The sequence below is a fragment of the Hypanus sabinus genome, chromosome 29 (assembly GCF_030144855.1).
Source record: "Hypanus sabinus isolate sHypSab1 chromosome 29, sHypSab1.hap1, whole genome shotgun sequence".
Classification (NCBI taxonomy): Eukaryota; Metazoa; Chordata; class Chondrichthyes; order Myliobatiformes; family Dasyatidae; genus Hypanus; species Hypanus sabinus.
The window spans coordinates 219217-243532 of record NC_082734.1 but is presented as its reverse complement, the minus strand read 5'-3'; the positions used below and the strand labels follow the sequence as shown (position 1 = coordinate 243532).

Below are 24316 nucleotides of genomic sequence, written 5' to 3'. Positions count from 1 at the left end.
CACCAGGTGGGAGTGTTGTGGACAGCTGGACTGTCATTGCGACCGGTCACCACCAGATGGGAGTGCTGTCCTCACCGGAGCTGTCATTGCGATAGGACACCACCAGGTGGGAGTGTTGTGGATAGCGGAACTGTCATTGCGACCGGTCACCACCAGATGGGAGTGCTGTCCTCACCGGAGCTGTCATTGCGATAGGACACCACCAGGTGGGAGTGCTGTCCTCACCGGAGCTGTCATTGCGATAGGACACCACCAGGTGGGAGTGTTGTCCTCACCGGAGCTGTCATTGCGATACGACACCACCAGGTGGGAGTGTTGTGGACAGAGGAACTGTCATTGCGACTGGTCACCACCAGACGGGAGTGCTGTCCTCACTGGAGCTGTCATTGCGATACGACCCCACCAGATGGGAGTGTTGTGCACAGTGGAACTGTCATTACGGCAAGGCACCACTAGCAAGGAGTGTTGTCCACATCTAATCTGTTATTATGGCAGGACACCAACAGGTGGGATTATTGTCCAAATTCAATCTGTCATTGTGGCAGGTCACCAGATGATGGGAGTGTTGTTTACAATGGATCAGTCTTTGTGGCAGTACACCAGCACGTGGGAGTGTTGTCCACAGTGGATCAACTGTTATGGCAGAACGCCACCAGGTGGGAGTGTTGTGGACAGCGGAACTGTCATTGCGACAGGTCACCACCAGGTGGGAGTGTTGTAGGCAGCGGAACTGTCATTGCGACAGGTCACCACCAGGTGGGAGTGTTGTGGACAGCGGAACTGTCTTTGCGACAGGTCACCATCAGGTGGGAGAGTTGTGGACAGCGGAACTGTCATTGTGACCAGTCACCACCAGATGGGTGTGCTGTCCTCACCAGAGCTGTCATTGCGATACGACACCACCAGGTGGGAGTGCTGTCCTCACCGGAGCTGTCATTGCGATAGGACACCACCAGGTGGGAGTGTTGTGGATAGCGGAACTGTCATTGCGATAGGACACCACCAGGTGGGAGTGCTGTCCTCACTGGAGCTGTCATTGCGATCAGACACCACCAGGTGGGAGTGCGGTCCTCACCGGAGCTGTCATTGCGATAGGACACCACCAGGTGGGAGTGTTGTGAACAGCGGGACTGTCATTGCGACCGGTCACCACCAGATGGGAGTGCTGTCCTCACCAGAGCTGTCATTGCGATACGACACCACCAGGTGGGAGTGCTGTCCTCACCGGAGCTGTCATTGCGATAGGACACCACCAGGTGGGAGTGTTGTGGATAGCGGGACTGTCATTGCGATAGGACACCACCAGGTGGGAGTGCTGTCCTCACCGGAGCTGTCATTGCGATAGGACACCACCAGGTGGGAGTGTTGTGAACAGCGGGACTGTCATTGCGACCGGTCACCACCAGATGGGAGTGCTGTCCTCACCGGAGCTGTCATTGCGATAGGACACCACCAGGTGGGAGTGTTGTGGACAGCTGGACTGTCATTGCGACCGGTCACCACCAGATGGGAGTGCTGTCCTCACCGGAGCTGTCATTGCGATAGGACACCACCAGGTGGGAGTGTTGTGGATAGCGGAACTGTCATTGCGACCGGTCACCACCAGATGGGAGTGCTGTCCTCACCGGAGCTGTCATTGCGATCGGACACCACCAGGTGGGAGCGCTGACCTCACCGGAGCTGTCATTGCGATAGGACACCACCAGGTGGGAGTGTTGTCCTCATTGGAGCTGTCATTGCGATCGGTCACCACCAGGTGGGAGCGCTGTCCTCACCGGAGCTGTCATTGCGATAGGACACCACCAGGTGGGAGTGTTGTGGACAGCGGAACTGTCATTGCGACAGGTCACCACCAGGTGGGAGTGTTGTGGACAGCGGAACTGTCTTTGCGACAGGTAGCCATCAGGTGGAAGAGTTGTGGACAGCGGAACTGTCATTGTGACCAGTCACCACCAGATGGGTGTGCTGTCCTCACCAGAGCTGTCATTGCGATACGACACCACCAGGTGGGAGTGCTGTCCTCACCGGAGCTGTCATTGCGATAGGACACCACCAGGTGGGAGTGTTGTGGATAGCGGAACTGTCATTGCGATAGGACACCACCAGGTGGGAGTGCTGCCCTCACTGGAGCTGTCATTGCGATCGGACACCACCAGGTGGGAGTGCTGTCCTCACCGGAGCTGTCATTGCGATAGGACACCACCAGGTGGGAGTGTTGTGAACAGCGGGACTGTCATTGCGACCGGTCACCACCAGATGGGAGTGCTGTCCTCACCGGAGCTGTCATTGCGATCGGACACCACCAGTTGGGAGCGCTGACCTCACCGGAGCTGTCATTGCGATAGGACACCACTAGGTGGGAGTGCTGTCCTCACCGGAGCTGTCATTGCGATAGGACACCACCAGGTGGGAGTGTTGTCCTCATTGGAGCTGTCATTGCGATCGGACACCACCAGGTGGGAGCGCTGTCCTCACCGGAGCTGTCATTGCGATACGACACCACCAGGTGGGAGTGTTGTGGACAGAGGAACTGTCATTGCGACTGGTCACCACCAGACGGGAGTGCTGTCCTCACCAGAGCTGTCATTGCGATACGACACCACCAGGTGGGAGTGCTGTCCTCACCGGAGCTGTCATTGCGATAGGACACCACCAGGTGGGAGTGTTGTGGATAGCGGAACTGTCATTGCGATAGGACACCACCAGGTGGGAGTGCTGCCCTCACTGGAGCTGTCATTGCGATCGGACACCACCAGGTGGGAGTGCTGTCCTCACCGGAGCTGTCATTGCGATACGACACCACCAGGTGGGAGTGCTGTCCTCACCGGAGCTGTCATTGCGATAGGACACCACCAGGTGGGAGTGTTGTGGATAGCGGAACTGTCATTGCGATAGGACACCACCAGGTGGGAGTGCTGCCCTCACTGGAGCTGTCATTGCGATCGGACACCACCAGGTGGGAGTGCTGTCCTCACCGGAGCTGTCATTGCGATAGGACACCACCAGGTGGGAGTGTTGTGAACAGCGGGACTGTCATTGCGACCGGTCACCACCAGATGGGAGTGCTGTCCTCACCGGAGCTGTCATTGCGATCGGACACCACCAGTTGGGAGCGCTGACCTCACCGGAGCTGTCATTGCGATAGGACACCACTAGGTGGGAGTGCTGTCCTCACCGGAGCTGTCATTGCGATAGGACACCACCAGGTGGGAGTGTTGTCCTCATTGGAGCTGTCATTGCGATCGGACACCACCAGGTGGGAGCGCTGTCCTCACCGGAGCTGTCATTGCGATACGACACCACCAGGTGGGAGTGTTGTGGACAGAGGAACTGTCATTGCGACTGGTCACCACCAGACGGGAGTGCTGTCCTCACCGGAGCTGTCATTGCGATACGACCCCACCAGATGGGAGTGTTGTGCACAGTGGAACTGTCTTTGCGACAGGTCACCACCAGGTGGGAGTGTTGTGGACAGCGGAACTGTCTTTGCGACAGGTCACTATCAGGTGGGAGAGTTGTGGACAGCGGAACTGTCATTGTGACCGGTCACCACCAGATGGGTGTGCTGTCCTCACCAGAGCTGTCATTGCGATACGACACCACCAGGTGGGAGTGCTGTCCTCACCGGAGCTGTCATTGCGATAGGACACCACCAGGTGGGAGAGATGTGGACAGCGGAACTGTCTTTGCGACAGGTCACCACCAGGTTGGACTGTTGTGGACAGCAGAATTGTCATTGCGACAGGTCACCACCAGGTGGGAGTGTTGTGAACAGCGGAACTGTCATTGCTACAGGTCACCACCAGGTGGGAGTGTTGTGTACAGTGGAACTGTCTTTGCGACTGGTCACCACCAGGTGGGAGTGTTGTGGATAGCGGAACTGTCTTTGTGACAGGTCACCACCAGGTGGGAGTGCTGTCCTCACCGGAGCTGTCATTGCGATAGGACACCACCAGGTGGAAGAGATGTGGACAGCGGAACTGTCTTTGCGACAGGTCACCACCAGGTTGGACTGTTGTGGACAGCAGAACTGTCATTGCGACAGGTCACCACCAGGTGGGAGTGTTGTGAACAGCGGAACTGTCATTGCTACAGGTCACCACCAGGTGGGAGTGTTGTGTACAGTGGAACTGTCTTTGCGACTGGTCACCACCAGGTGGGTGTGTTGTGGACAGCGGAACTGTCTTTGTGACAGGTCACCACCAGGTGGGAGTGTTGTGGACAGCGGAACTGTCTTTGCGACAGGTCACCACCAGGTGGGAGTGTTGTGGACACGGAACTGTCTTTGCGACAGGTCACCACCAGGTGGGAGTGTTGTGGACAGCGGAACTGTCTTTGCGACAGGTCACCACCAGGTGGGAGTGTTGTGAACAGCGGAACTGTCATTGCTACAGGTCACCACCAGGTGGGAGTGTTGTGTACAGTGGAACTGTCTTTGCGACTGGTCACCACCAGGTGGGAGTGTTGTGGACAGCGGAACTGTCTTTGCGACATGTCACCACCAGGTGGGAGAGTTGTGGACAGCGGAACTGTCTTTGTGACAGGTCACCACCAGGTGGGAGTGTTGTGGACAGCGGAACTGTCTTTGCGACAGGTCACCACCAGGTGGGAGTGTTGTGGACACGGAACTGTCTTTGCGACAGGTCACCACCAGGTGGGAGTGTTGTTGACACGGAACTGTCATTGTGACAGGTCACCACCAGGTGGCAGTGTTCTCCCAGGATGGGTTTTCATTACAGCAGGACACCACCAGTTGAAATGTTGTCTACGGCAGTCCTGTCATTGCTGCAGGACAACACCAGGCGGGAGTGTTGTCCATATTTGATCTGTCATTACGGCAGGACACCACCAGTTCGTAGTACTGTCCACGGATGAACAGTCATTGTGGCAGGACACCAGCAGGTCAAAGTATTTTACACAGCTGGACTGTCATTCTGGAAGGCACCACAAAGTGGGAGTGTTTTCTGCAAGAGATCAGTTTCTCCTGCGGGACACCAGCAGGAGGGAGTGTTATGCAGGCCAAAACTGACATCGCGGCACGCCATTACCAGGTGGGAATGTTATACACAGTGCACATGTAATTGCGGCAGGACACCACGAGCTGGGAGTGTTGTCCCACCTCTAAAGTGTTGTTACGTGTGGATACCACCAGGTGGGAGTATTGTCCACATCTGATCTATCTATGCAGCAGAAGAGCACCAGCTGGGACTGTTAACCACAGAGGACCTCACTTTGTGGGAGAACACCACAAGGTGGGAATATTATTAGCAGCAGAACTGTCATTGCGACAGGACACGATCAGGTGGGAGTGTTGTCCACATCTAACCTGTCGTTACGGGAGGACAACACCAGGTGGGAGTGTTCTCCACATCACATTAAGGCTAGGGCCAGGTTGAGAGTATTTGGGCAGTGGGAGAATCACACCACTTGTGCTTTTTGATCTCGTCACTTGAGATTCAGTTTCTAGCGACCCTGCCACTTTGATTTGGCCAACGCCTTCATTAACCAGGTCCAACACTTGCCTTTATTGAATCTTGCCCCTCCTGACATAGGATATCTGGTTTGTGGGAGTTTAGCAAGGGTTAATCGGGGTGTGCTTAGGGTTTGTGGGGCTGAAGCCAGGGTCAATCGGGAAGTGCCTACGGATCATGGGGGTGTGTGCCCCTTTTGGACTTTAGGATTAAGTTTGAGTGTTGGGCTGGTGGATGTATATGTGTGGCTGGAAGAGGTAAGGCTGCAGAGTTTTGAGTGGTGCTATGGCTGGTGGTCTGGTATGGTGAAGCCAGGTTAATCTGGCCCATACCTTTCATTATCGTGGTCCGACACCACTTGGTTCAACGAACCGGGTGTGCACTGGGACACATCGTCAGTAATGCACCCACGGATCATCAGGTGTTTCGGGCCTTTAATCACTAGACACCCTCCTGGAAGTGGCCCAACACTGTCCGGCTCAGACACTGCTTGTGTTTTTCCCAGGGACCAAGATAATGAGATGCATGTAATTCTGAGGGTAATGATATTTTTAAACATCATTACCAGGCACCTATGTGCCTGGGATTGGTGTTAGGATGTACCGTCTGGTTTAGTTGTGGCATGTGGTCCTGTGGGTTTAACCCCCTGGCGAGAAGAGCATCCGTGTTTATGGGCTGTGAAGATGTTAGTTTCAGGGGAGCCTAGCTTTTTAGGCCTCGTTTAGGCCGTACGGAGATTAAGTCTGCAGTGTTTCAATCCATCTCTTCTCTGCTGTTTTTCTTTCGGCGTTTGACCAGTTTATGTTAGTTTCCAGGCCTAATATTTTTGAGGAGTACGTCCCATGCTCCTGGAAGTGTCTGCTAACCGGTCTGTTTTGGTTTCCTCTTCTGATGTTACTGAGGTGTCTCATGAGCCTGGTTCTCAAGCTGTTGCCCGTCTCCCCTACGTATATAATATGGCATTCTGTGCACAGGATTGCATATACTACATTCTTTTGTTCACAAGTTATCCTCTGCTCTATCTCCGCCCACTTTCCTCTGGCTCTGTTGGGTATGCTTTTTGAAATTCTCAGGTATATGCATGCCCTGCAATTTCCCACCTCACAGTTAGGGTTAGGGTTAGGGTTAACCCTAACCCTATCGGTTAACTGAAATGATAATAACGAGCAAATGAGCCCCATCTCTTCTCAAAATCAAATAAAGTTTCAAAGTTCGACTTCTAATTTTCTCCAAGTTAAGATACAGCATCACTTGAGAGAACCATTGTAACAAAGTAGGAGCTGATATATCCTTCCATTTCAACAAGATGGCCCTCCTAGCTATCAATGTAGCAAACGCAATAACATGTTGGTCAGACACAGAAATGCCATGGATATTTTGAGTAATTATTCCGAAAAGCACAGTCAATTTATTAGGTCGTAAGTTGATTCTGAGTGCTTTAGAAATTGTCGAAAAGACTGAGTTCCAAAGCTGTTTTAATATAGAACATGACCAAAACATATGTGTCAGTGTAGCTATCTCAGTTTTACATCTATGACAATACCTGTCAACACTGGGAAATATTTTAGAAAGTCTCTCCGTCGTCCTGTGGTTAAGCACTCTTTACAAATTTGGCTCCAGTTCCGCATTTAAAAAAAAAATCTTTGTAGTATAATTTATCGTAATTACTTTTTTAAACCTTCCTGAAGTTATTAACTTTTAAACAATAGGTAATACGAGCGTTGCCAATTTAATTTCAAAGACACCTGGCGTCAGCTGCTGAAATGGGACATTTTCTGATCAGTGTTGCTTCCAACATAGGTTACCATCTTGAAAAATCAACATAGACAATCAACTTCTAACAATTATAGCTTGTCACACCGGCAGAGCACATTCGCAGTTGTACACAAAACTGTGAGAGTTACAGACAGGTGAATGCGCTGAGAACTTCCCCATTCTCTGAGTGAATATATAACCAGATTTCAGAAGTTTCGGGTAAAGGTGAAATATGCAAGAGGGATATGTACTAATGCTTATTCGTTGAGAGGGTCCAGCGAGTGCGGAAGGAACTGTCAGCATAAGTGACAGATGTGGATTCAATTGTATCATTTCACTCAAGGTAGTAGGTGGATGAGAGGCGGACGGAGGGTGCAGATAAATGGGGCGAGGCAAAGATCACAACAGGATGATCTGGATGAGCGGAAAAGCCCATTCTATGTCGCAATAATCTATTTACTCCATGACTATCTCCGTCACATTTCTCAATGAGGTCTCTTCTCCTTTTTCCTATTCGTCACCAGTCTAAGTGTATTCTTGTTCCGTGCCTTGTGTGGGCGGATAGTGGGATATTTTAAGAGGCGAGTCACAGAGCAGGTCTCCACCATGAATCTCTGCCCCCTATCGCTTGCAGTTTGAAACTCCATTTGCCAGTGTACCTGGGGTTCACTGGGCTTAGTCCTTATAGACCGGCCGGAGATTCAATTGGATAGGAATACCGGGAATTGTTTGCACATTCACCCTTTAGAGGTTGAGAGAAAGGCCATTGTGTTCTAGAATGCGACATTGGGCCGAACCGACATTAGGCCGAATCGACATTGAGATGATGTCTCCGTGAGTTGGATAGGATTTCCGTGCACTTTACTGGACAGATATGTACGGTCAGTGTATCAACGAGTGATGGAAACAGCGGCGGAACACAATGATATTCAACCTCGGATATTGTTGTTGTTTTCGTACTGACATCAGGAGAGACCCGGCAGTTAAAGAGAGTCATTTACTATTTTTTTTTCTGTCACCACATTGGGCCGTGTTTATATGTTGAAACGGATTTTTATTTTCGCATGTACAAACGACAGTCGGTGTTATTTATTTGCAAGTCTTATCACACTCTTTCATTTAGTTAGCTCGCACAAAAATAAATCGGCACATTGTTCAGTGAGTTCGTCAATAAAGAACCTCAATGAAGAAAAGAGGTGCAGGTTGTGATCAGTATGTTCAGATAATGGGAACCACCGGGGATCATGAACTGTCGAGCCTTATCACTTACAGCTTTACATAACTGATATGGCTTTCTCTGATGTCTCATACCAGGAATAAAATCGTAAATATGATTGTTATAATACTCTGTATACGTGTAAAACATATATTATTGCAACCCACAGGCTTACTAGCACGTGCTTGTCTAGGATAAAACTGCCTGTGGCCCCGCCAAACTGAGAAATCACGTCTGTGTGGATGCTGCGTGATATATTGCCCCGCACCGCAAAATGTCAAACAGTACAGAATATGCGATTAAACGATTGAGGTTTATTATCCTTAATTTCACTATAGGGATAGTAAAGAAACAAAAAAAAACGAACAAAAGGGCCCAATATCATGAAACAGTCTATCGTTCGTTTGTTCCCGTCGACCTCAAAACGTAGCCGGCCCTCGGACGCTCGCTCCCCGGTCCACTCCGCCTTGTGATCTTTCGACACTCTCCAACGTATGCTCCCTCGCCATCGCTCCCCAACGAAAGACCGTGAAACAATAAAGGCTCACAATAAACAACAATATGTCTCTCATTGGATAGCCCCGGCATTCTAGAACCCCAAACAGGGCTGCCACAGAGAAGCAGTTAGGTTAGCAACTGCACAGCATGATACGCTCTCCTCCAACCATATGTAGCCATGTGAGAGAATTCACCAACCCTTCCTGCAAAACACAAAGTCTAATCCATGTGTACCTAGCTCCCCAACATATTAAGGGTCACTCTCTGTTCCGCTGGTGCTACGTAGGCCAGCCTATCTGGGGGTTTCCTCAATCTCTGAGACCTCCGCACGCCCTCATCTAACTCAATGGTAGAAGGGTCGGGAGTATCTTCCTCAATGGATGGAGAGTTAGTGAAAAGCAATATGTTCCAAAGACCCCGAGGAACGCTTCGCAGTCTGTGGTCTTGACCACCTCTATCCTCGCTGTCAACTTTCCATCTTTTTCCTCCATCTTCACTGTGGTGGCAAATTGACACATTATGAAACCCCACCATGTCGGCCAAATGCACTGTAGATAATTAAAAGCTGTCGCGACGGGAGTCTGCAAACTTACTCTTTCAAAACGTCTGCCATTCAAACTTTCAACCAGCCTCTTTCGCTTTAACTGAGTTGAGGAAGGAAGCCGTGCGGTCTCAGCGCCAACCACGCATGCGAGGCCGTGTCTCCTACTCCGGCAATCTTGCCCCTCAATCCTCAGAAACGACAAAACTCCGTCCTTGAATTCTCCACCACCAGCTACGGGAAACTCAACTTGTGACTGAACCCGCTCGGCTGCCTTCTCTTCCTCGCTGACAGTATGGACAGGCCATGACCCCACCTCACCTGGGGCACCGATAGATGCTAGAAGTCCCAACGCCGTTACGTCAGCGCTGGTCTGAACTCCAACAAAGTCCGAGACCCTGTTTTATGAAACTCCGCGCTACACATTTAAGTTTGCCAACAGCTTTAGCAGTACTCGAAAAACAAGTTAACAGTTCAACAGGGGTGCAAATATACAACCCACGGAGGGGCAACCTAGCAGCATCCATCCCAGCACAGATTTAAACTCACAGACAACTTTTTAAATGCTCAATGCAATCACGCAGCATTCAGGTGCAGCCAGAGACTAAGGATTGCAATTGAGGGAGCTCGTCCAGCATATGGGCAGCCAAGTTGAGAAATCAGGATGTTGTGTGGATGCTGCGTGATATATCGCCCATGTTAAAAACCCGCACCATACAGTATCCAACAGTACCAATATGCGATTAAGCTATTGAGCTTTATAATTCTTAATTTTACTACAAGGTTAGTAATGAAACAAAAAAAAAAAGAAAGGGCCCATTCTCCTGAATCAGTCTATTGCGCAACACTCGAGCTCACTCTCTCATTTGATCCCGTCGGCGTCCAAACGTAGCCGACCGTTCGACGCTCGTTCCTCAGTCTGCACCATCCGGTGGCCTTCCGACTCTCTCTCTCCATCGCGTCCTCGCTCGCTATCGCTCCCCGACGAAAAAGCCTGGAAGTCTCTCTTCCAGACTCACAAGCAAGAACAACATATCTTTCATTGGGAGCCCCGGCATTCCAGAGTCCCGTTACCTCCAGTTGTAACCCAAACAGGGCTGCCGCAGAGAAGCTGTTACATTAGCAGCAGCACATTAGCACCTGAAGGTGTAAGAACCACGTTTGCCTGAACCGTTAGCAATATAATGCTGGTTGTAGTTGCTGATATTTTGCATAATTGTTTACTATATGTATTTGACCAGCACGTCAACACGTTCACACAGACAATGGCAGCAGATCCAAAACTTGGAATGTATTTGGAGTTTCTGATAGTTAAATATACCTTCCATCCCAAATCCCTTGGGGATCTCCCATTGAAGGACCTGACAAACCTCCTCACACGCTTGAAGCGTGGCGCTTTTGATTTATTCAGATAATTTTCATTTTCATTTATTCAGATAATAATCACCGTAAATTTGCAGACTCCAATGTTTTGATTTTATTGCAGAATTTGCCTGCACTTTGGTTGGCTGAACGAAATGATCAGTATTGAGAAATATACCTGACATAATCACTATATATATAACTGAAATATAACCACTATGTACTAGCTATTTACTATACTATGTAATCACTCCTATGTACTGAATATTACTATGTATTATTTTACGACACATTTTGCTATGTATTGTTTTACTAGATACCCTGTATTCTCTGAGCTACATACCATGGCAGTTAAAGAACACCTGTTTAGCATTAGCAGCACTAATTAGCTGAAATGTCCTCCATATGTTATACAATAGAATAGCTTATGAAGAGATAACGGTGGCAGACAAGATGGTATGAACAGGAAATGTAATGTGAGGGAGATTAAGGGTGGCTGACTGAGAAACAACCGTGGTCAGAAATGAGGCCCAAGATGTGAACTGGAAAGAAATACTGGTGGCGCACCGAAAGCTAGGCAAGAGCGATTGATTAGTTAATGTATAGATGATATGCAACTAAAAATTGATTGGGTAATCTGATGAAACCGACATGTAACTGAGATAAGAAATTACTATAAAGAATGCTGTACACCGGAGCTCGGTGGGCTTTCGGTGACAAGTTCATTCATTGCCTCAGCCTTTGTTTGCAAATAAAGGCTTAAACTTGAAGAATTGTCTGTGTCTCCTGGTCATTTCAAGTAACCACGACAAAATTGACGTCACGAACAGGATCGGAAAGAGACCTGCGAAAAGGATTCGGCGGGTTGGGCCGCTTCCCGGTCCCCCTGGAGCTAGCAGAATTACGGGTGCACTCAGAAGAAAGATAAGCGTTTTTTTCCGACAATTTGGACTAAAATACTGTTGGTTTTGGGAGTCTCGGGGACTCAGAAATGTGTAGCAACTGCCGAAGGGTCTCTCTGATCCATCTGGCAGAATTGGGGAATTGACAGGAGGCTCAGATTATTGTTCGAGAACACTGCAGTGGGGGTCAGTACGAATAAGGTAGTAAGAGTTGAGTAAATAAAAATTCCACGTGGTGATGGTAAGTTCCTGTGGATACCGCTTTGCAGGAAACGAAGGGCTGAACGGGCAGGGACAGTGAAGATAAAGTTTTATGGATACCGCCCTAGGTTGGGGACTGCTCGGGCAGAACGGAATAGAAGGTAAGAAGAGTTTGATAAATTGCTTGAACACTGGTAGAATAAACTGTACGGCGAGGCGTAGAGATAGGATCAGGGAAGTATTTGAACTGTGAGACTTTTTTAAAAATAATACCTAACAGAAGAAGAAAATAACATGGCGGAAGAAAAAGGAACAGCAGTAGACATTTCCGTAAGTAGAGGTGAGATCACTGCAATTTCAGAGAAATGGGAAAAAATAACCAAAAGCCCGCGCACGAAATGGCCAAAAGAAGGCACATTCGATGTAAACTTGTGTGAAGAAATGGAAGCACTAATTAAAAATCATAAACCAAACGATAAGTCCAAGAAACTGGAGGAAAGGAGAGATCAGGAGATGGAAGTATTGAAAATTTTCAGGATGGAGGGAGGGAAATTAAGAAAGACAGGCAGGATATTGATAATAAACGAAACAGATGCAAGGGAACAGAAAAAACAGTCGGGTGGGGGAGTGGAAAAGCCTAACAGGAACCCGGTTTCAGCTCCATGCCCGGATCAAGAAGTAGAAAGACCCCCTCCCTATTATGAGCAGGGAACACCCAAGCAGTGCCCCATGATCTCAGGAACAGTAAGCCTGCGAGGGAAGGAGAGGTCTGGGACCCTGAGGAGGAAAGAAGGAAATATGAGAGGGTGAGAGTGGTGCTGAGGAGCGAGATAGAGGAAGAAATGATGATGTTGGAACAGGATAGAAGGGAGATGGTAAGAAAAGTGGAAAGGCTACAGCAACAGAGAGAGAAAAGGGACTATGAGGAGTATCGGTTATACTGTAGAGACGGTCAGACTAGAAGGGAACGGGAATCATCTAGACGGCAAGGACGGAGTGAGTTGAGAGGAAGATGGAGGAAGGTAGGAGATGAGAGTTTGGAAGAAGCCCGAGAGAGAACGGAGAGGCAGATATTGGAAATGGAAAAGGGGACTAGAGGAGAGAAAGAGCAAGGGAGAAGGTATACCTCAAGGAGGTATGAGAGGCAGCCAGTAGAAGTAGGGTCAGCAATAGATGAAGAAACAGGTGAGGAAGGAAGCTTGATTACATGGAACGGGGAGAGGGAAATGCTGCCACTGCTGGTAAAAGGATCAGGACAAGTACAGTATATCCCTTGGGGTTCCCAGGACCTGGACGGGCTGAAAAATACTCTGCCTAGTCTGCACGTGGGTGCAGTAAAGTGGATTAGGGCCTTCGAGGAGGAAACAACGGGACGATTGTTGGCTATGGGAGATTTGTAGGCACTATTGATAAGGTTGATGGGAACTTTCAAGCCAAAATAACTGATGGAAATGGCTGGCTTACAGAATATGGGCAACCCAAAGACTAATGGAGCCTGTTTTTATCCACTGAGGCAGAGGGTATGGCAGGCCCCCAGGAAGCTTTATCCACCCAGAGTGGACCCCAAAGCCTTAAAGTGGGAACTGCTGGGAGACCCTGAAAACCCAGCAGTCTATGTAGGAAACCAGTTGAAAAGGTGGAGACTGGAGACTGAGCCAGAGGTGTGAAATTGCTTGTTTCTGAACTCACTGTTCCGACAAAGCATTCTGGATGCAACTAGCAGGATGGCGTGGCAAAACAGATAGGTACTGGATTGGGTTTTGGCAGAAAAAGGGTGTGTGTGTATGTGATGTTTGTAGAACAATGCTGCACTTTCATTCCGAACAATACTAGCCCAGAAGGGTCTTTCACAAGAGCAATGAATAAATTACAGAATCTGCGGAAGGAGGTCAAACAGAAAGCAGGATTTGGGCATCAGTGCTTTGACTGATTAGAAAGCAGAGTAGGGGGATGGGGTGCATGGCCGACCAAAATAGCGATAGCTGCAGGTGTTGTGGTGATAAGCTGGGCGATTATTCTGAGCTGTTTTCTTCCATGTCTCAAGATTTTGATAGTGCATGTGTCAGCAAAATGATTCCCGATGCTCCTGTAAATTGTTGAACCTGACCCCAGACAAGGCGAAAAACCGATGATGTACTGTTACAATCTGCGCGATGCATCAAGCGGACTGGAGGGTGTTAATGATGTGGACACTTGTCTGTAAAGGTGTCTGAGCCTTTTTCCCTGTATCAGCTACGGAGGGACTGGTTTTTGTCTCAGCAGCCTAGGGTAACAGAGAGAGATCACTTTGAGCTCCGAGTACGGAAATTGTAGTTGACTCAAATTTGGGATTAGGTATTGGACTTTATTTTGGCCTTTGTGCACGGCCTCTAAGTGTTCTCTTTCTGTGTGAAACCCTGTGGATCTCAAGGGGGGGGGATTATATTGAGAAATATACCTGACATAATCACAATATATTTCCAGAAATATAACCACAATGTACTATTTACTATACTATGTAATCAATATGTAATCTCTCCTATGTACTGAATATTACTATGTATTATTTTACTAGACACATTTTGCTATGTATTGTTTTACTAGATACCTTGTATTCTCTGAGCTACATACCATGGCAGTTAAAGAACACCTGTTTAGCATTAGCAGCACTAATTAGCTGAAATGTCCTCCATATGTTAAACAATAGAATGGCTTATGAAGAGATAACGGTGGCAGACAGGATGGTATGAACAGGAAATGTAATGTGAGGGAGGTTAAGGGTGGCTGACTGAGAAACAACTGTGGCCAGGAATGAGGCCCAAGAGGTGAACTGGAAAGAAATACTAGTGGCGCACCGAGAGCTAGGCAAGAAGGTTTGATTAGTTAACGTATAGATGACATGCAACTAAAAATTGATTGGGTATGCTGATAAAACCGACATGTAACTGAGATAAGAAATTACTATAAAGAATGCTGTACACCGGAGCTCGGTGGGCTTTCGGTGACAAGTTCATTGATTTCCTCAGCCTTTGTTTGCAAATAAAGGTTTAAACTTCTCGAAGAATTGTCTGCGTCTCCTGGTCATTTCAAGTAACCACGACACGAGTAGGAATGATGGACGAACCTACGACCTGATAGGTAGAAATGTCAAAGGCCTGAAGTAGATGTAATCTGATTGGAGTGCATGGTGGACCATGGAGTGACGTGAAACAAGTGGAGGAGGAATTGTTGCAACGAGTGCTTGGATGACGGCCCTACAAGAGAGTGGATGGAAAGTGACTGTTTTATTTTTATGGGGGGAACAATTCGCTCTTTCCTTTTCAACGTTCATTATCCAACTGTCCAGTCTCCACATCCCCAGATCACATCTCTGCCTCTCTCGCCATCTATCCATAGACAGGTACATGGACAGGAAAGTTTGAGGAATACGCTCCATGCGCGGACTAATGTGACCTGCAGATGGGATTCTTGGTCAGCATCTAATAGCTGGGGCGATACACAATATAATTCTTCAGGGATCACGTCATACCTCCCACCACGTGCTCCAACATTCCTAGCCTGGATGCAGGTATTAAGGAAGAGAAACAGTTTAAAAGTGGAGCTGGAACCCACAAGCCTGAAGTGAAATGCCTGCTCTAAGAATCCTCTGCTTATTATGAATCTTGGGTCCATGTGGTCTGGCGTAAAACTGAAGCCATTTTTTTTTAGTGTTAAATATCCCAAGTAATTTATTAATCCAGCAACCAATAAGAGAAAATCTGCAGATTAATGAAAATCAACCGATCACCTACTACGCTGTTCTTCTTCCTCTCCTCACCCCACCTTCTTATTCTAATTTCTCACCTTTATCCCCCCTAAGTCCTGATGAACGGTCTCGGCACGGAACGTCGACTGTTTACGTTTCTTCTGCACTGTTGCCTCACCTGCTGACTTTCTCCAACATTTTGTGTGTATCACCAGTAACTAATAAATTACTCCCCATAAATTGTCTGGCCTTCATCTAAACTCTGATCCTTTTCACACTCTGTCTCACTGTGATAGACCGTGCAGGGATTTGCAGTTCGCCATCGCTGTTCAGGATTTACTTACGGACTAATGTTCCTCGATTATGGAGCAGATCTTCAGCAGTCGAACAACCTCAGCTGTCGCTGTAACAAATAATTTGTACAACGTGCCCAACTGCCAATTTGCGTTCATCATCCGTCATCCTGTCCTAGTGTTAATCCGACGATCTCACACCATTCTGATGGGAAATGTATCAGCGATATAGTTGAAGGAGGTTCTCGGCTCGAAACATCGTCTCTTTATTAATTTCAGTAGATGCTGACTGGCCTGCTGAGTTCCATCAGCATTTTATGTCAGTTGCTTTGGTTGAGTAAAGCACAGATTTCTCTCAATATTGCTGTCAGTCTGATGCAAATTTATGAAGTCCATGCGTAGTGCAGTGTCAATTCAAAATATCAGCTTTATAAGCTTTAAAAACGAATGGCATTCAGAAACGCAAATACACCCCGGGATTTCAGCTCATTATCCTGGACCTTGAAATCCAGCAGACTGATCCTGCACTGCAGTTTTCCCCTTTATTCCAGACGTTCCGTTATCGTGTCTGTCGTTGGGATCGAGATTGGCATTGAGATTCCATCGAGATTGGAATATGCTGCGGTCGTGGAATACAAGTTGTGGTTAAGCGAAACAGGCAAAAGTGGGGCAAGGGAGGGGGTGAGGGTGGTCAGTAGCAGGATTAGTGGTGGAGAATTTTGACTGTCAATGTGTTGAGTGTTGTGCGAAACCATCAGAACTTAAACAGTGAAACAGTTGATTTAGCGGCGGATGGCCCGAAGAAAAAATAGTGCATTTCTGTCTGTCTATACATATAAACGTGTGCGATCGTGTCCGTTTGTCGTTTCCCACTTTGTCGGTCATGTTGCCAATTATTCAAGTATTTTATGTGTTTATGTAAGTGCAAATCTGTATATAATTAAGGGGCGAATTTACCCAGAAGGGGCTCTGCGCGATTCTATGTATGCGCGGTCAGAGAGTGACAGTATTTGATGACTATGCAAACGGGAGAGATACGGAATGTGATTGAAGGTACGTGTGTGAGATAAGGTGCAATTGTGAGATGAGGAATATGGATTCTTCAAAGTTCAATTATTCACAGAAAAATCTTTAATCAGAGTACATACATAACACCACATACAACCGTGATATTATTTTTTTTCCTATGGGCACACTTGGCTAACCTATAGGACAGTAACAGTAAATAGGATCAATGGACAACAAACCGTTCAAATGCAGATATAAATAAATCTCAATAAACACCGAGCATGAAATAAAAAGGGTGTAGTTAAATATGTGTCGTTTTCCCATTTTGTTCAAGAACCTAATGGTTAACTGGTATCTGGTGTCTTGAGCCTGGTGGCGCGAGTCCTGAGGCTCTTGTACCATCTACCTGATGGCAGCCGCGAGGAAAGAGCGCGGCCTGGGTGGTGAGAATCCCCAATCATAGACGCTGCTATCCCACGGCAATGTTTTAGGAGGCGTGGTCAAAGGTTGAGAGGGATCCAGCCGAGATAAACTCGACCGAATCATCCCCCCTGCGTCGGATTTTTCGCTCAATGGCATTGCTGTTCCCATACCAGACCGTAATGCAGTCAATCAGCACTCCAGTGCCCTCTGTAGTTTTCCAATATTTTTGATGACATGCCGAATCACAATACCTGTGAGGAAGCAAAGGCGACGCCGCGCCCCTTTGCTACCATACCTGTATGATAGGTCCCGGACAGGTCTTCTGGCAGGATTTTAAGGTTTATTTGTGAGTAAAGTAGAGGAGTTGAGATTGGATATATGACAGGCTGCGTGTAAATAGGTAACACGGAGAAGGTAGGTAAGGGTGTATATACCTGCTCGGGTAATGGAGTGTTCATTAAACACAGATGATGGTGCAGAAGATATGGGTTACGTGTGCATGAAAGCTGGAAAGGGGACTGCAAAGAGTGGTAAAATATTGTATCTGTTATTAGATGAAGAACTTAGGAATTTACGCCCCGCTCCCTAATCAATAAATCAATCAACCTACCTCGCAAACGGATGCTCTATTCCGCCGTTCTAATACAATGAATTTTGCACTTGTGTGAGGAAAGAGTTAAATTTGATTCCTCTTTGCTGTATGCCAAGGCATGTAACAAAAAACTTCGATCTTTGTTAGACTTTTTCTCAGTCTATAAAGTGAGAATTTTTTCGAGAGTACAGCAAAGACCATTGAACAGGGATGTTTTACAACTCAGCGTAAGTACGTTTATAGACTGTACATGTCCATAGACGCACTTTCCCGATGCTAGATACGGAAATCATGATCTATTCCATATAGACATGTTGTCCTGTTTCTAAGTGTTGTATCAAGTACAACGTTTCCAAGAGATAAGATGGTACAGAGTCTGATAGGGTAATACATAACTCCCGAGAAACTAGTAAAACGACGGCTCATGAAGTGGGAAACAGGAAATAAACGACAGTCTTGAACAGAGAGAGCGAGCGAGAGAGAGAGAGAGAGAGAGAGAGAGAGAGAGAGAGAGAGAGAGAGAGAGAGAGAGAGAATTTCGTATATTGCTTACATTCCAATATAACACCTTCACTCCTGTATTAATCACCCTTTTCGATCTTGTCCACCAGTTACATCGCAACTTATTCCACTCCTGTGGTTTTGCCCTGTCACCTGTCTGTCCTTCCTGACCGTCTCATAAAATACTTCCTCTGCTTGCTTACCTACTGCCCAATCCTCTGACCGATCAGTCAGTTACCCGTACCCCTCTGATGTTCACCTGTAACCCTGATACCTCGAAGCCAGCAGACTATCTCAGTGGCTCGAATTTATCCACTGAATCTCATGTCTACTTCTCTCACTATGAAATTCCCGATCACAACTGCAGCCCCCTTCTCTCCCACCCCCATTCCCGTCCCGTCTGAGATTCAGAGACAGAGACCAGATCGCTGTGGCTACACTGGTAGCTCGTCCCTCCCCAAAGTGGTATACTGATTATTGAGGTGGATCACGGATGTAATCTACATTGGCTGCTCATTTCCTGCCAGCTCCTGACTCACTCAGGTGTATGCCTCCTAAATCGTTGTGCTGATCATCTTCTTGCAGTCCTTATCTTTCACCTCCTCAGTGTCCCTTTTGACCCGACGATCATCGAGCTGCAATTCCAGTTCCTTATTGATTTCCATGAAGAAATGCCGCTCGGTGCACCTGCTGAAGATGTCATTATCCAGGAGAATATCACGGAATATCAACATCTCATAAAAAGAAAACACATCTGCACCGGGACAATCCGCACTAACAGAGGAAGAATGAAGAATAAACAGATCAGATATTTGCTCGACAAAGCTTGTTCTCGATTAAGCCTCTCTATTCTAGCTGGAGAACATCTGCAGATGCTGGAAATCTGAGCAACACACACACACAAAATGCTGGAGAGGTTCAGCAGATCAGGCAACATCTATAAAAAAAATAGTCGACGTTTCGGGCCAAAACCCTTCGGCAGGATTGCAGAAGAAAAGTTGAGGAGTAGATTTGATTGGTACGGAGAAGGGAGAGAGAGAGGCCAGGCGATAGGTGAAACCCGGATGAAGCAAAGAGCTGGGATTTAATTGGTGAAAGGGACCGAAGACCATGGAAAAAAGAAATAAAAAAGAGGGGTGAACGAGGAGAACCAGAGGGAGCGGATGGGCGGTCAAGAAGATAACGTAAGAGAGGGTCAAGGGCATGGGAAATGGTGACGTGGGAGTTTGAAAAATCGACACTCAGCTCGGAGGCGACAAAACCGGAATATAAGGTGTTTTTCCTCCAGCCTAAGTGTGACCTGACCCCGGCAGTTGAGGAGACTATGGATAGACAGATCGGACTAGGAATGAGAAGTAGAATTCATTTGGGTGATCCCGCTGGTTCCAGCGGACAGATCGTAGGTGCTTGGCGAACTCGTCTCGCCGTTTTACAGGAGGTCTCACCGCGAGCACCGTACAGAGTGTCGCCTGATCTGAAAGGACAGTTTGGGACCCTAATTGGTAGGGCTAGCTGTAGCACTTGTTTTGCTTACAATGAGAAGTGCCGGGAGGGAGATCAGTGCAGCAGAAAAATACCTCAAGTACGTGAGAACAGCTTTATTCCGAATCACTCTCATGGTCCCGGGAGTAGCCTCCTCTCTAAGTCCCAACTCAAATGTGCAGTTGAACAAAAGCTGCAAGCCCTCGAACTTTCTGTTCGTAATCGCACTCACAGGCCTCTGAATTGCTTCCCGTCTCGCTCCCGATTTGATTGGGACATCAGAAAAGTAAAAACACATATATAACTCCAAAGGAATCATGTCGGCCTCATAGAAACATCGTTGTGATAAACCCTCTGAGCTCAGTGCCGTTCATTTAGGAAGGGTGGGAAATGGAACTGGGAATGAATTTAGTGGCTGCACCTGGAATTTAATTTCCTGCCCTTACCATTTCTAAATCCTGGTACAGCAAGTGTATTTACGAAAAGGTAACAATGAAGAATCCCCGGCAGTTTTTTTAATGCTCACCAGTACCCGTGAAGACTTTGGGGAGGATAAAAGTCTGACGGCGAGAGGCTGGGGGAGAGAGAGAGACGGAAAAGAAAGGCGAGAAGAGTAGGAGGGAGAGACACTAGGGGAGCATGAAGGGAAGACGGTGAGAGATCGAGGCGGAGAGAATAGAAGAAGAGTAGGACAATGGGCTGAGAGGGACGGTGAGAGAGCGATGCTGGAGACCGCGGCTGGGAGAATGAGGATCGGGGAGAGAGACGTGAGGAAGACGGGGAATTAAACTGGAAGAGAAGAGACAGGGGAGAGCGAGATTATGGTGAGTGGAAATGGGGGAAGAGACACTGAGGACAGCAAGAGACACGGGCGAGAGTGAAAGAGACTGGGGAGAGCGAAACCGATTTGGGAGAGCGAGAGGGAAAGGAAGAGAGATGTTGAACGGACAGGGAGACCAGGGGGAGAGATAATGGAGTAAACCTGAGAGAAAGAGAGAGTAAGAGCTAAGAGAGTCTGTGTGGAGAGCGATCCAGAGAGGAGGGTGTAAGGGGCAGAGACCTTTGGGAGCGAGAGACCGTGGTTGGGGTCCCGGAAGATTGACTGTGGGAAGAGGGGGAGAGGGAGATTGTTTCAGAGATTGGCCCTATCCCCCAGCTCACTAGGTGTGTGCTGACCATGATGACAATTTGCCTGAGCATGTTTGCCTGAATGTGTGTCGGTCGCCTCATTGACTGAATCCCCGAAGGTTTTAACCACCTTACTGCTCTTTGACCTAAAGTCTCCTCCTCCTTGTTATCCACACGTCTGAGATTATCGCCATACCAACTTCCTAATATAATTCGATCTGGCTCTCTCTTGCTCTCACTCGCCTGCTGCCCCTCACTTCGGTTCTCTGTTGCGCTCCCTCCCGGCGCTCCATCACCGCTCAATTGCTGACAGCAGTCATAAAGGTAGGTGCCTTTACGGTATCGTGCTAGATGTTGTGAAGCCGTGCACCCTCCCGCTCTGGCAGCGGCTGTAATAGTATCTGCATTCTTACCGTACGGTGTTTTGTGTTCTAAAGCTCAGTTAAAGTTCTGTAGCTGGAAGACAGCTGAAGTTTGCAGAGGGAATGAGAACCTATAGGTAGAGAAGGAGGAGAAAAAGAGCGTGTACGTTAAGACGGGTTAGGACAGGAGCAGGAGTGTTTCACACAGACGAAATTATACTCAGGGATGAGGTAGTGTTGTCAAAACCGAGAAGCAGGGGTAACAGGCTCGCCTGAACTTTCAATTTAATAAGAGAGGGAGAATTTATGCAAAGGAAAATTCTATGGATAAGAACAAACAGGAGCCGACACTATTCATTGGGATTCTGAGTTTGTATGCGTTGTTTTTGGTCTTCGAGGATCTAAGAGATTTTCTCATGTTTACTTTGTATTTCTGTTCATCACATTGTTTGTTTTCTAACTCTCTTCATAAAAATCCGATTCAATGGGTATTTCACCGCATTCTTTAGTTCCTCTCTGAATTTTCTCTGAGTCAGTCCGTAAATACAAGTGTTGGTACAGGAACTGAGAACCTGCAGCATCGCTGAAATATCTTCTGCGATGTAACAGAGGTCCGGAACAGAATAAACAAAACTCATTGAAATTCGTTGATAGATATTAAATACCACTTTTGTTACCCACAATATGAAACTACCGGATATGCTGAAGAGCAAAATAATATATTTGCGACGGTTCGCCATCTCCCGGTCCCTGTCAGTCTCTCCACTCTTTTGTCCTCGGAGTCCCTTACGGGCTCGACTGGTCGCTAGAATCCGCCTGACAGTCAGTATATTGAACAGCAAAATCAGAAAGAATGGGGCACAAGGGGTTACACTGCGGTGAAACAATTCAAATACGGCCCATGCCGGAGAGTTTCCGAAACTCGATGTAAGAGCACAATACCAGGGAACACTATCGACTGGTACCACAGGCTCGTATATAAAGCCCCAGGGTACACTCTCCAAACAGGTCAGTACACTCACTGTCCCGATAACCACAGCCGCCGTTCTCTCTGTGCAATATTTTGTTTTCAGCTTCTCGCAGCAAATAGCCACAAATCGATCGACGGTGAAAGCGACAGTCAGCCAGACAGAGGTCGCAGTGCTGGCAAAAACCAACCATCCACCGAGACTGCACACAGGAGTGATGAGAAGGAATGATCGGGGAAAATAAAACGATGCACTCCACCCCAGCAGCGGATCGGAGATAACGACCAGGAGATCGGTCGCTGCCATTCCCACCAGGTAGCGAGAGACACATTTGGAGAGACCGCACTTTCCCCGGAGCAAGATCACAATCGCCACCAAGTTCGCTGGATGAGAGAGAGGGAACAGCAAGTTGAGAAAAAAGAACTCCTCACATTTGCTAAATTGTTACTATCAAAAGATCGTTTTATTGTTACACCTAACTCAGACATCCGTTCAAGTACAACTGCAATCAATTCGTTTAGTCTTAGCGAGCTGTGCAAACCCAGTATTCTCAAATACAGGGCAGCTCCCAAGACCAAAGCACAGAAACCGGAACATCAAATTATTGAACACAAACAGCTGGAAGTACGCTGTCCAACCCATTCAATTCCACAGACGTTAGCAGATACGCTAAATTTCTGCAGCAGTTTGTTTTCGATCCGGATGCCAGATTACACATTCCCGGTGTTTCCATTCCATTCCTGAAATGCAGAACACCGGGACTGGACAGGTGACAGTGGAAACCAGCGACAGAAGCGATCACAAAATTATCATTAAACTTCAATTCCCACCAAAGGCAGGTGACACCGCGGCCTACCGGGAATTCCAAAGGCTGAAATAAAAGGACAGTAGACTTCCTCTATCTGCCAGATGAGAGAATAATCCATTTCATAGAGAATCTATGCATTCTGTTACTCCTGAATCCATAGCTCGGGCAGACACTTTGAGCTGATTTCGTCAAAACGGCGCTGATTTATTCAAAGTATCGGTCTCCTGAGAATGGTTGCACCGTTGACAAACTTTCTTAGTTACAGTTAACTGAACAAACAATTTAATTTGAAACCATCCTTTCTGATTTAAGAATTTGCCCAATCGAAGACAACTACACCTACAATTCTTGGGCGTTATCTAAGCAGTGATTCATCTGGAGGAAATAATGCGGGAGCTCTAATAACAAAGACTGACTTCATCACCGTGCAGTCACATTTACGGATTTCAGGGATTTGTTGACTATTTGTACATCTGTAAACGAAGTGCACCGACACCGCCTGACTGACACTGAACTTCTGCCCCTGCGGTTTCCCATTTTGAACTGCCCTTCAGTGCTTCAATACCTTCCTGGCGAAGCACAAACATGCACACTCACATAGACACACACACACACACAAACAAACGAAACACAGATACGAACAGAGATATAATAGACAGATCAACGTCGTGTTAGCAACGGACAAATGAACACTTTGCTGATGTAGAAAAACACGAAAACATCTGCAGTTGCTGGAAATCCAAAGCAACATATACAATGGTCTGGCAAATCTCTGCTGAGTTCATTCAGCATTTTGTGATTTTGCTGATGTAAAATAATTGTATACACATCTCAGATCTGTCAGAGGTCAAACGAAAATTGAGAAGAAATGTTTCAAGCTGCTAATAAATGGGCATACCGGAAACTAATTAAAAATTAGTCTCCCTCAGTGTAAGAAGCATCCTCTCCAAATCGTCTCTATTAAGGCTGTTCAATATTTGATAGGGTTCAATGAGATTCCCATTCATTTTTCTAAACGCAAGTGAGTACAGTCCAAGAGCCATCAAATTCTCCCCATTGAATTCCCATGGACCTCTATAGA

At 47.4% G+C, this 24316-nt stretch overlaps 1 protein-coding gene across 6 annotated transcripts in view; it reads right to left on the bottom strand.

Moving 5' to 3' along the window:
* Window positions 1-24316, bottom strand: part of LOC132382835 (zinc finger protein 850-like) — a 109927-nt gene that overhangs the window by 14873 nt on the left and 70738 nt on the right. Inside the window, exon 3 of one of the 6 annotated variants that reach the window (XR_009508473.1) lies at window positions 17107-19177. The exons of 4 other annotated variants lie outside the window; for them this stretch is intronic. The gene's annotated coding sequence lies outside the window, so the exon portion shown is untranslated. Of the gene's footprint in view, window positions 1-17106; window positions 19178-19197; window positions 22811-24316 lie in introns of those variants that run through there. One more of the 6 variants, XR_009508470.1, reaches the window with a different exon arrangement.